Below are 10034 nucleotides of genomic sequence, written 5' to 3' on the forward strand. Positions count from 1 at the left end.
GGGCTGATTAGAAATTGTAATGGTGAAGGGTTTTTTCATTTGTTGAGCCAATGTTTACTGCTAAGTCTCCATATCCCCTGACCTTATACACATTAATGAACATATAGAAGAAATAAGTATTAACCTTTGATATAAATCACGTTAGACCTTAGGCTAAGTAAATTCTTTCCTTAACTAAAACCCACTACACCCTCACCCTATAGGAATGTAACTTTATTTGGGTGGCGTCTGTTTTAAGAATAATCACCCCTGGAGAAATAAGTGTCCTGGTTGACTGACCGCTGTCACAAGGAGAGGGTCGTAAATTGTCAGCAGGCCCCCTGGCCAGAAGATGATGTAACACCCCTAAGACCTCTGTATACATTTGTATGAAGCACCTGACTTTGATAAAAGTCAGGACTGCTGACCCCGCGTGACTTTTGCATAACACCTCAGTGTATAAAAGTAGACCATGGAAAATAAAGAATTGGGATCAGTTCCTCGAAATACTGGTCTCCCCATGTCTCTCTCTCTCTCTCACTCTGGTTGAGTCTCCATCTGGAGCGCGGAACCCACCATGCTTACTAATTATGCCTGGGCTTCTAAGATCCGACCGGGGAGGCCTCAGTGTCTCCTCTCCTTCGGGAGAACGGAAGGACGCCTGCGGCCTACGTAAGTGGTGCAAGCTTCTTGTCTTGAAGTTTTATTGGTCCCCCGCGTAAACCAAGCTACTCAGCCTCTTTTCTCCACTGAATTTTCCTACTGAGCTATCCTTATTCTTTTCCTTAATTAACGTTTAATTAAGCAGTTGTTTCCTGACCCTCGCCTAGCCGTCTCTCCTTCGAATACCCTGGATCAGCTGGGGCTGGACCCCGGCAGGTGGCGCCCGAGACAGGATATTCCAAGGTAAGCTCCCTGCAATTAGGGTCATCAGCCCTTTTGCTCCCCCGTTCTCGGAACAACTGGGTCATCAGCTCTCTTGTTCCCCCACGGAGCAGTTTGGGTCATCAGCTCTACTGCTCCTCCCTCGGAACAGTTTGGGTCATCAGCCTTCCGTTCCCCCCCCGGGACAATCTGGGTCATCAGCCCAGTTGTTCTTCCAGTGTTCGGGACGGCTAGGACCCCACTCAAGGGTGCCGCGGACCCCCCTGTAGGATAGACAGGGCGAGAGGAGTGGGAAGTGTTGAAGAGTTAGAGAGAAAAAACGGTTTCTAAAAAGGCTGACAAGAAAGGCCTGATCTTTTGATAGCTAAAAGCAAAATCTATTATACTTAATTTTCTGACATGGGTAACACTGAAACTAAGAATGGCAACTCTTTATACAAGTAATCTTGAAACTGTTAAAGAGGCTACTGTTAATTTAGATACTTGGGTGAAGGTAAAAAACCAACTAAAAACTTATCCTATAAATATGATTAAAAATGTTCTGGACTCTCGTCATGAGGCTGTGGGATAACCTATGGGAGAGGCTATAGCGGTGGATGGTAGTGGGTCTCCACCTTCTGCGCAGATCATATTTTCTGCCATTGATGAGGAAAAGGAGGGAGACTGTGCTCTACCTCCCGAGGAGTGAGAGGGCTTACAGGACGCTGCGGCCGGGCGCCCTGGTGAGCCCCCTCTCCCTCTACACAAACCTTTAAAAATTTATCCAACAATTTCTGATTTAAGGCGACTACTCCACCTCCGCTTGCACCTCCCAGGGCCTAAGAATTCCCCAGTTTACATCCAAAGCCTCCCAGAGCATTGCCTAAGGTTGAAAAAGATTAAAAGTTTTCTTTTAAACAAAGTAGCTTTTAAAGAATACACAATATACAGAGCCTGCTCCTTGCAAAAAACCCCCTCAGGGGGGCCTCACCCAAGCAAAAAAAAAAAAAAAAAGAGAAAAAGAAAAAAGTGAAAAAGAAAAAAGGAAAGAAAATAGAGAAAGATCTAAAGATAAAAAAAGAACTAAAGAGTGAAAAGGAGAGAGGAACGGAGAAATAAGGAATCAGGGAATGCAGCAAGATAGAAAAAGGAAAAAAGGAAGTTAGAAAAAGAGATACAGAGAGAAAGAGAGGGGGAGAGAGAGAAATAAAGTAAGAAGGAAAAAGGGGGAATGAAAGAGGGAAACAGGAAGGAAATGATAGAAAGTAAAAGAGAAGAGAAGAGGAAGGAAAAAAGATAGAGTGAGGGAAAGAAAACTTGAGAAAGATTTAGAGAAGAAGGAAAAAAAAATCAGCAGAGGAGAGAGGAGAGGACTTAGAGGACACTGTGGCCTGACGCCCTGGCGAGCTACCTCCCCCTCTGCGCAAACTTTAAAAAAAACTTATCCACCACTTTCTGATTTGGGGCGATAGCCGCCGCCTCCGTTTGTGCCTTCCAGGGCCCAAGAGTTCCCCACTTTGCCCCCAAAGCCTCTCAAAGTGTTGCCTAAGCCTGAAAAAGATAAAAAGTTTTTTAAACAGTGGAGCTTTTAAAACAGACTGCATGCACAATATGCAAAGGTGCTCCTTGGAGAAAACCCCCTCAGGGGGGTCTCACCCAGGCTAAGAGAAAAGCAGAACGGTAAGGGGATTTAGCAACAATATTAACCCTTGACAAGCCGGTTACTCCAATTCCAATGGGAGTGGCTGGCCCCCTACCTGAGGGCATTGTAGGACTTGTGCTAGGGCGTAGCTCGCTTTCTTTTCAAAAAATTTTGGTGGTGCACGGTGTAGTAGATTCTGATTATATTGAGAAATTAAAATTTTGACCTCACCGCCTACTAAAACTGTGCAAATTAATAAAGGTCAAAGAATAACACAGTTTTTGCTTTTACCTTATCAGACAGGAAAAAATTTGACTTCTCAAGCTAAGAGCCACAGAGTATTTGGATTTAGTGATCTAGCTTTTTGGGTGCAGGAAATTACAGCTCCAAGGCCTTTAAAAGATCTTTTAATTCAAGAAAATAAAATGTCAGGGCTATTAGACACAAGAACAAACGTCTCTTAACATTGCTGGGAAAGACTGGCCCAGTTCCTGGCCCACGCATAGTACTGAAAATGAGTTGGTGAGATTAGAAAAAGTGGTATGCAGGGTGGGAATGCTGTAGAAAAAAAAGGGTGAGGGAGAGTTTAAAACCTTGAAGAGTAGTGAGTTCCCCATTGCTGGAAGTATTCAAGCAAAGATTAGATGGTTGCTTGTCATCTAAAAGGCTATAGACCAGATTTAGGTTACAAAATGATAACTGGAAAAGCTTATAAAGATGTTGTACAACACCTCTTTACTTGCTTCTCATATTTAAGTCTGCCGAAAGTTTAAAAAACTGCCCCTTTGAAGCGGAGAGATTGTTTACTAACTTTAAATGATTTCCAAAAATTATTAGGGGACATTAATTGGATACGCCCACATTCAAAACTGACTACTGCAGATTTAAAGCCTTTGTTTGATTACTTAAAAAGCGATCCTAATTCCAGTTCTAAGCGAAAGTTGACTAAGACAGACGGCTCTTGTTAAAGTAGATGAGACTTTAAATGATCAGTTAATTAGGATTAATATTACCAAAAGATGAGATTAAATTATTCTTGCCACAAAACATACACCTACAGGGTGCTTGTGACAAAAAGGCCCGTTGGTTCCATCTACCAGTGACCCCAAGAAAAATAGTTTTATCTTATCCCAGCTTGGTTGCACAATTAAGTATAAAAGGAGGAAAAAAGAAGTATGGAACTTTTTAGAAAAGAAGTAGCAAATATAGTAATTCCATTCAATAAGGATCAACTGCAAGTCTTTTACAAAATAGTGATGATTGGCAAGTTGCCCTGATAGATTTCAGGGGTCAAATTTTGTTTCATTTGCCCTCAAGCCCCCACAGTAGTTAAAAGTTCAAAAATGTTAGATTGGCAGTTTGAGGATACCTGTGGAACTTTCCAACCCTATGTAGTTCCTACGCTCCCCTTTACCCTATGGGGGAGGGACGTGCTGTCTCAAATAGGAGATACTCAGAGAAGGGTTTTTTCAATTTCTTAGTTATCAACAGGCGGTACAATTAACAATACTATATATATTATTATTATAAATACATAATATAAATATATTTGCCTACTTACAGTTTGCCTAATTAGGTATGGGTACAAATAAAATATAATAAAGGTATACTTAATTCTATTTATAGATCTATACTTAATTTGTATATAATTAATATGTATACTATATATGCATATTATATATATACTATATAATTAAATGTATATTGCAGTAATATAATGTGTGAGTGGCTGATATTAATTGGTATGGATTGATGCTGTGATGATATATGTTCTATATACTGTATAATTATATTATATATGTGTGACATATATTATTACAGTATATTGGTTTGTGTTGGTTGGTATTAGCTGTGTACGTATTGTATTGCTTTAATATATATTAATTAATAATTATAAAGATTAATTCAAGTATATTGATTTATATATATTAGATGTCAATAAGTTTATACTTGTTGCCATATATAAATACATATATAAATACATTTTGCATTTAGGCATATCTATATACCAAAATGAGATAAGGAGTTTATACATTTATTATTTAAATTTATACAGAGACCTAAACTAAACATTAGACCTAAATTAACATATCCCTAAATTTATGTTGTTAAAATGTAAATTTTAAAAATTTTAAAAATTAAATTGACAACTGCTTGACAATTCCTTTACCATAAAACCCCCATAGGTGTAATTGGGGTAGCCAGACAAAAAATTGGTTTTATGGCAAAACGGCCCCCCTAGAGTGGGTCCATCTTCCCGCTCAAACTAAAAAAGTAGTGGCTTCTTATCCAGGATTGATAGCTACTTTGATATTAAAAGAAAAAAGCAGAACATTAAATTATTTGGTAAAGAGACATCAGAAATTGTAATTCCATATAATAAGAAACAACTTGATGCTCTTCTAATGTTTGAAAATTGGCAGATTGCTATAGGAAACTATTTTGGTCAAATTTTTGCATCATTTACCTTCACATGTTTTGTTGAATTTTATATCCAGACATCCAGTTATTTTTCCTGTCAGATGTAAACAATCTCCTATTCCAAATGCCCAGATAGTTTTTACTGATGGGTCAGCAAATGGTAAAGCCTCCATAGTCACTAAAAATCACCAAAAGGTTTTAGAAACATGGGAAACTTCAGGTCAAAGAGCTGAAATAACAACAGTCATAGAGGCTTTTGCTATGTTTGCAGATGAAAAATTTAACTTTTATTCTGATTCTCAGTATATTGTCAGGTTGTTTCCACATATTGAAACTGTGGTTTTGCTGAAAATAAAACTACCATATTTCATTTGTTAAGTAAATTACAGCAACAAATTTGGAAAAGGAATAAAATATTTTTCATTGGACACATTCGGGCTCATTCCGGATTGCCCGGCCCTTTAAATGCCTTTAATGATTTGGCTGACTTGTTGACCAGAAATACAGTGGCTACGGCGATTGAGGAAGCCAGAGCCTCTCACTCACTTCATCATCAATATGCTACTGCCTTAAGATATCAATTCCAAATTCCCAGAGAAACTGCTAGGGAGATTGTGCGCTCTTGCTTACACTGCCCCACTGTTTATAATAGTTTACCTATGGGAGTTAATCCTCGCGGTCTCTAACCTAACATACTCTGGCAAATGGATGTAACTCACGTCTCTTCATTTGGAAAACTTTCCTTTGTTCATGTAACTGTAGATACCTTTTCTCACGTTATTATTGCAACTGCTCGTACAGGGGAAGTAGTTAAAGATGTGATACAACATCTCTTTACTTGTTTTTCATATTTGGGCCTGCCAAAAGCTCTAAAAAACTGACAACGCTCCTGCTTACACTTCTAAGTCTTTTCAGGAATTTTGTATAAAGTTTCAAATTAAACATAATACTGTCATCCCTTATAATCCCCAGGGACAGGCCATTGTTGAAAGAGCGCATCAAACATTAAAAATCCAAATTCAAAAACTAAAAGAAGGGGAGTTTAAGTATAGCTCTCCCCATCAAATCTCCCCATCAAACATGCTCTTTTCGTAATAAATATTCTAAATACTGATCTGGCTGGAACTACTGCAATGCTTCGTCATTGGTGCCTAGAGCAATTAAATGCAAAACCATTATTCAAATGGAAGGACCTCTTCTCAGGACAATGGGAGGGTCCTGACCCATTATTAACTAGCGGTCGAGGATGTGCTTGTATTTTTCCAGAGGACACAGATTCACCAATTTGGGTTCCAGACAGGCCAGGTTCGAGGCACGCGCTTGCTCGCCCCGCCCACCAGGCAGCTCTCGCCTCCGCGCTTCCAGCCTCGCCCTGCACTCTCCTCGCTGCACCCCACGACCTAGAGCAAAGAAGTTTGTGCAGCAAGTGAGGGCCAGAGAGGAGAGCGCACCCGCAAAGTGCCATCCAGACCAGCGCGGCGCCCGCCAGCAGGGGAGACAAGATAAACATCGAGATCCCAGCGAGACTGACAGGGCTGCTGCAGCATGAACTCCAACCAAAAAATAATTCTATTTATTCTGTTTTAGCTTGTCTACCCTTGCCTTATGTTTTCCTTTTTACTAATGACTCCAACAAACTTAATGTATTCATGAGTTATTCAGGTGGACCTAACGTGGTAACTTGTGAACAATGTATGCTTTCATCTTGTTTAAACCCTCAATGTAATGTTTGCTCCTTTGTGGTGTTACAATGCCCATCCTATCTTATGGTGCCTATATGATAGCTATGGTCTTGCCGTGTTACAGCAACTACAGGATTTAATGCGATCGTGACGGTTTGTGGGCCTACTTATTTTAGGAATATCAGCTTTAATAGCAGCAATTAGTTCTGTTACTGCGGCAGCAATATCATTGACTCAACAAGTGCATACTGCCCAATATGTTGATACTATGTCTAAAAATGTCTCTTTAACTCTAGCAACACAGGAAGTTATAGATAGAAATTTAGAGATGAGAGTAGACGCCTTAGAAGAGGCAATAATGCATAGTGGCACTGAGTTACAGGCTTTAAAGGTGAAGATGGCTTTGACATGCCACGCTGATTACAGGTGGATATGCGTGACATCTTTGAAGGTAAACGAGACAGATTATGAATGGGAAAAGATTAAAAATCATATCTCAGGTGTTTGGAATAGTTCTGATATTGGCCTGGACTTAGGGAAACTTCATAATCAAATACAGACCTTGGAACACTCTCGACTGGATTTTACCGCCGCTGGAGCAGCTAATGACTTTTTTCATACCTTCTCTAACTTTATTTCTGGAAAAAATATTCTGTCTAATATCCCTAGTTATGCTGTCGTTGGTGCTCAAATCCTACTTCTCATAAACATTCTTCCTTGTATTGTCAGGATTCTTCGGCAGAGCATTCGGAAGCTCTCGACTGAGCTGCATCTGGCTGTTTTAAGAAATAAAAAAGGGGGAGATGCCGGGAGCCGGCATATTGCATATTGAGTGAGGATCTGTAATAGCTCAACTGGAATTCTATCACTGCCTAGAGCCAGCGTGAGGCACTCCGCCCATGGCAAAGGTCATGAGGAAGGAGGCTGGACATACGCAAAGGCGGGATCGAGCCTCAGGAGTCCCCCTGGAAATCCTCAAGCATCTACCCCCATAACCAGAGCCTGCCTACTTTACTACTTTGTGCTCTCACCTACACCTCTGACTTTACGGGGGGCTGTCCCCCACCACCTCTTTTGGAGAAGGAGTTAACCTAGAGCTCCAGTTGATAAAAACTCCTAGGCATGACAAGAGTGTTTTAACCTACAAACTCCTCTGAAGGTTCTCTAGCCTGCCTGACAGGCTTGTCCGGCCACATGTGATTGCTCACAGCCTCCCAACCATGAGAGGCACAAGATGCTTTAAACCTTCTAAAAACAGGTTCTTTAGAAAAGTTAGAAAATTATTAGTATAAGTGTAATGGGCTGATTAGAAATTGTATTGGTGAAGGGTTTTTTCATTTGTTGAGCCAATGTTTACTGCTAAGTCTCCATATCCCCTGACCTTATACACATTAATGAATATATAGAAGAAATAAGTATTAACCTTTGATATAAATCACGTTAGACCTTAGGCTAAGTAAATTCTTTCCTTAACTAAAACCCACTACACCCTCACCCTATAGGAATGTAACTTTATTTGGGTGGCGTCTGTTTTAAGAATAATCACCCCTGGAGAAATAAGTGTCCTGGTTGACTGACCGCTGTCACAAGGAGAGGGTCGTAAATTGTCAGCAGGCCCCCTGGCCAGAAGATGATGTAACACCCCTAAGACCTCTGTATACATTTGTATGAAGCACCTGACTTTGATAAAAGTCAGGACTGCTGACCCCACGTGACTTTTGCATAACACCTCAGTGTATAAAAGTAGACCATGGAAAATAAAGAATTGGGATCAGTTCCTCGAAAGACTGGTCTCCCCATGTCTCTCTCTCTCTCTCAATCTGGTTGAGTCTCCATCTGGAGCGCGGAACCCACCATGCTTACTAATAATGCCTGGGCTTCTAAGATCCGACCGGGGAGGCCTCAGTGTCTCCTCTCCTTCGGGAGAACGGAAGGACGCCTGCGGCCTACGTAAGTGGTGCAAGCTTCTTGTCTTGAAGTTTTATTGGTCCCCCGCGTAAACCAAGCTACTCAGCCTCTTTTCTCCACTGAATTTTCCTACTGAGCTATCCTTATTCTTTTCCTTAATTAACGTTTAATTAAGCAGTTGTTTCCTGACCCTCGCCTAGCCGTCTCTCCTTCGAATACCCTGGAAAAGCTGGGGCTGGACCCTGGCACCTAGGTGAGGTCTCTTCGGCCCTGCAGTGACTCGAGCGCAACCCCCAGCTTTCCCTCGCAACCCGAGGGGAAGATTGGGCTTCCCAGGGCCAACCCAAGGGGAAGGCTGAGATCCACGTCGTAACTCGAGAATCCCGCCGCAACTCGAGAAAAACCACGTGGTTCCCACCTCTTGGCAAGATGAGGCCCTTGCCCGCGACGGCGTCTCAAGGGAAGTCCCCTGTTCCGCCCTGAAGGGCGAAACGGTCCCTGACAGCCTTCCTGCGACCCCCAAAAGTCCCCCGACACGCCTGGTTCCCCTGAGGGGAACACCGAGGGTCCCGGCACCGCTTCCTCTGAGCCCCTTCTCCCCTCCTGATTGCGACAGGAGAGGCGATTCCCCTGCGTGGTCTGGAAGGGGTTCCCGGCCTTCCCGGCGCACCTCAGGATGAGGCCGGTCTCACGAGGAAATTCGAGACGAGCCACGTGGGTGGTGCCACATGCCGAACGCCCCCGATTCCCCGGTCCGCCCTTGAGAAGGACCCGAGGCCCGGACCCCTCTTCGAAGGCAACCCTGTGGGTGAAGGCACAACACGAAGGGGCACTGCCACCCCCGTGCATCGTCCGCAAAGACCCGCGGGTTCCACACACAGCTCGACGAGGGGCCTGAGACCCCCCGAGCAACTCGAGAGGCCCGCGGGGTTCCCTTCCTCAGACAAGACCAGGCCTGACTCTCCTGTCCCAACTCTGCAGGGACCCTGCGGTCGGAGTCCGAAACGGAGAGGAAGCCTGAGGTTCCTGCCTCCCCTCGAGGTGAGGCCCTCTTCCGTTGCGCGAGACCCAGCGGAGTCCCGAGGGGCCCTGCCACCTCCACAGGATCCCTCGCCTCTCAGAGGCACCCTGGCAAGTTCCCTAAGGTCCCTGGCAGAAGGCGAGGGAAACGAGGGTTTCCCGCCGCCCCCCGAGGAAGACCTCGAGAGTCCTTCTTCAACGCGTCTCGAGGCCCTAGTCCCCTCCCGTGACTCGAGAGTCAGGACGCGCTCCCCCTCGCCACGCGCATGGAGACCTGACTTCCCTGGCGCCGAACGAGAGGCTCCCTGAGATCCTCGTCGCGCCTCGGGAGAAAACCCCCACGGGCGCCGCATCTCGAGGAAACCCCGGAGACGCCCCCGTCCTCGCGAGCTGAGGGCCTTCTTTTCCTGCATGGCCTGGAGAGCAATCCCGGGTCCTCTCTCCAAACGGAAGAGGAGGCTGGACACACTTGAGGCCACTCAGGGGGCTCCAAGAGACCCGCGTCGCGACTCGAGAGG

General features: G+C 43.9%; 1 long non-coding RNA gene across 1 annotated transcript; it reads left to right on the forward strand.

Annotated features, from left to right (window-relative positions):
- The first annotated feature begins 501 nt into the window (after nucleotides 1-501).
- Nucleotides 502-6436, forward strand: LOC129641024 (uncharacterized). The gene is made up of 3 exons (XR_008709046.1): nucleotides 502-651; nucleotides 788-885; nucleotides 6203-6436. It is a non-coding gene; the product is annotated as an uncharacterized LOC129641024 (long non-coding RNA).
- The last annotated feature ends 3598 nt before the right edge of the window (nucleotides 6437-10034 follow it).

The sequence above is a fragment of the Bubalus kerabau genome, unplaced genomic scaffold (assembly GCF_029407905.1).
Source record: "Bubalus kerabau isolate K-KA32 ecotype Philippines breed swamp buffalo unplaced genomic scaffold, PCC_UOA_SB_1v2 scaffold_55, whole genome shotgun sequence".
Lineage (NCBI taxonomy): Eukaryota > Metazoa > Chordata > Mammalia > Artiodactyla > Bovidae > Bubalus > Bubalus kerabau.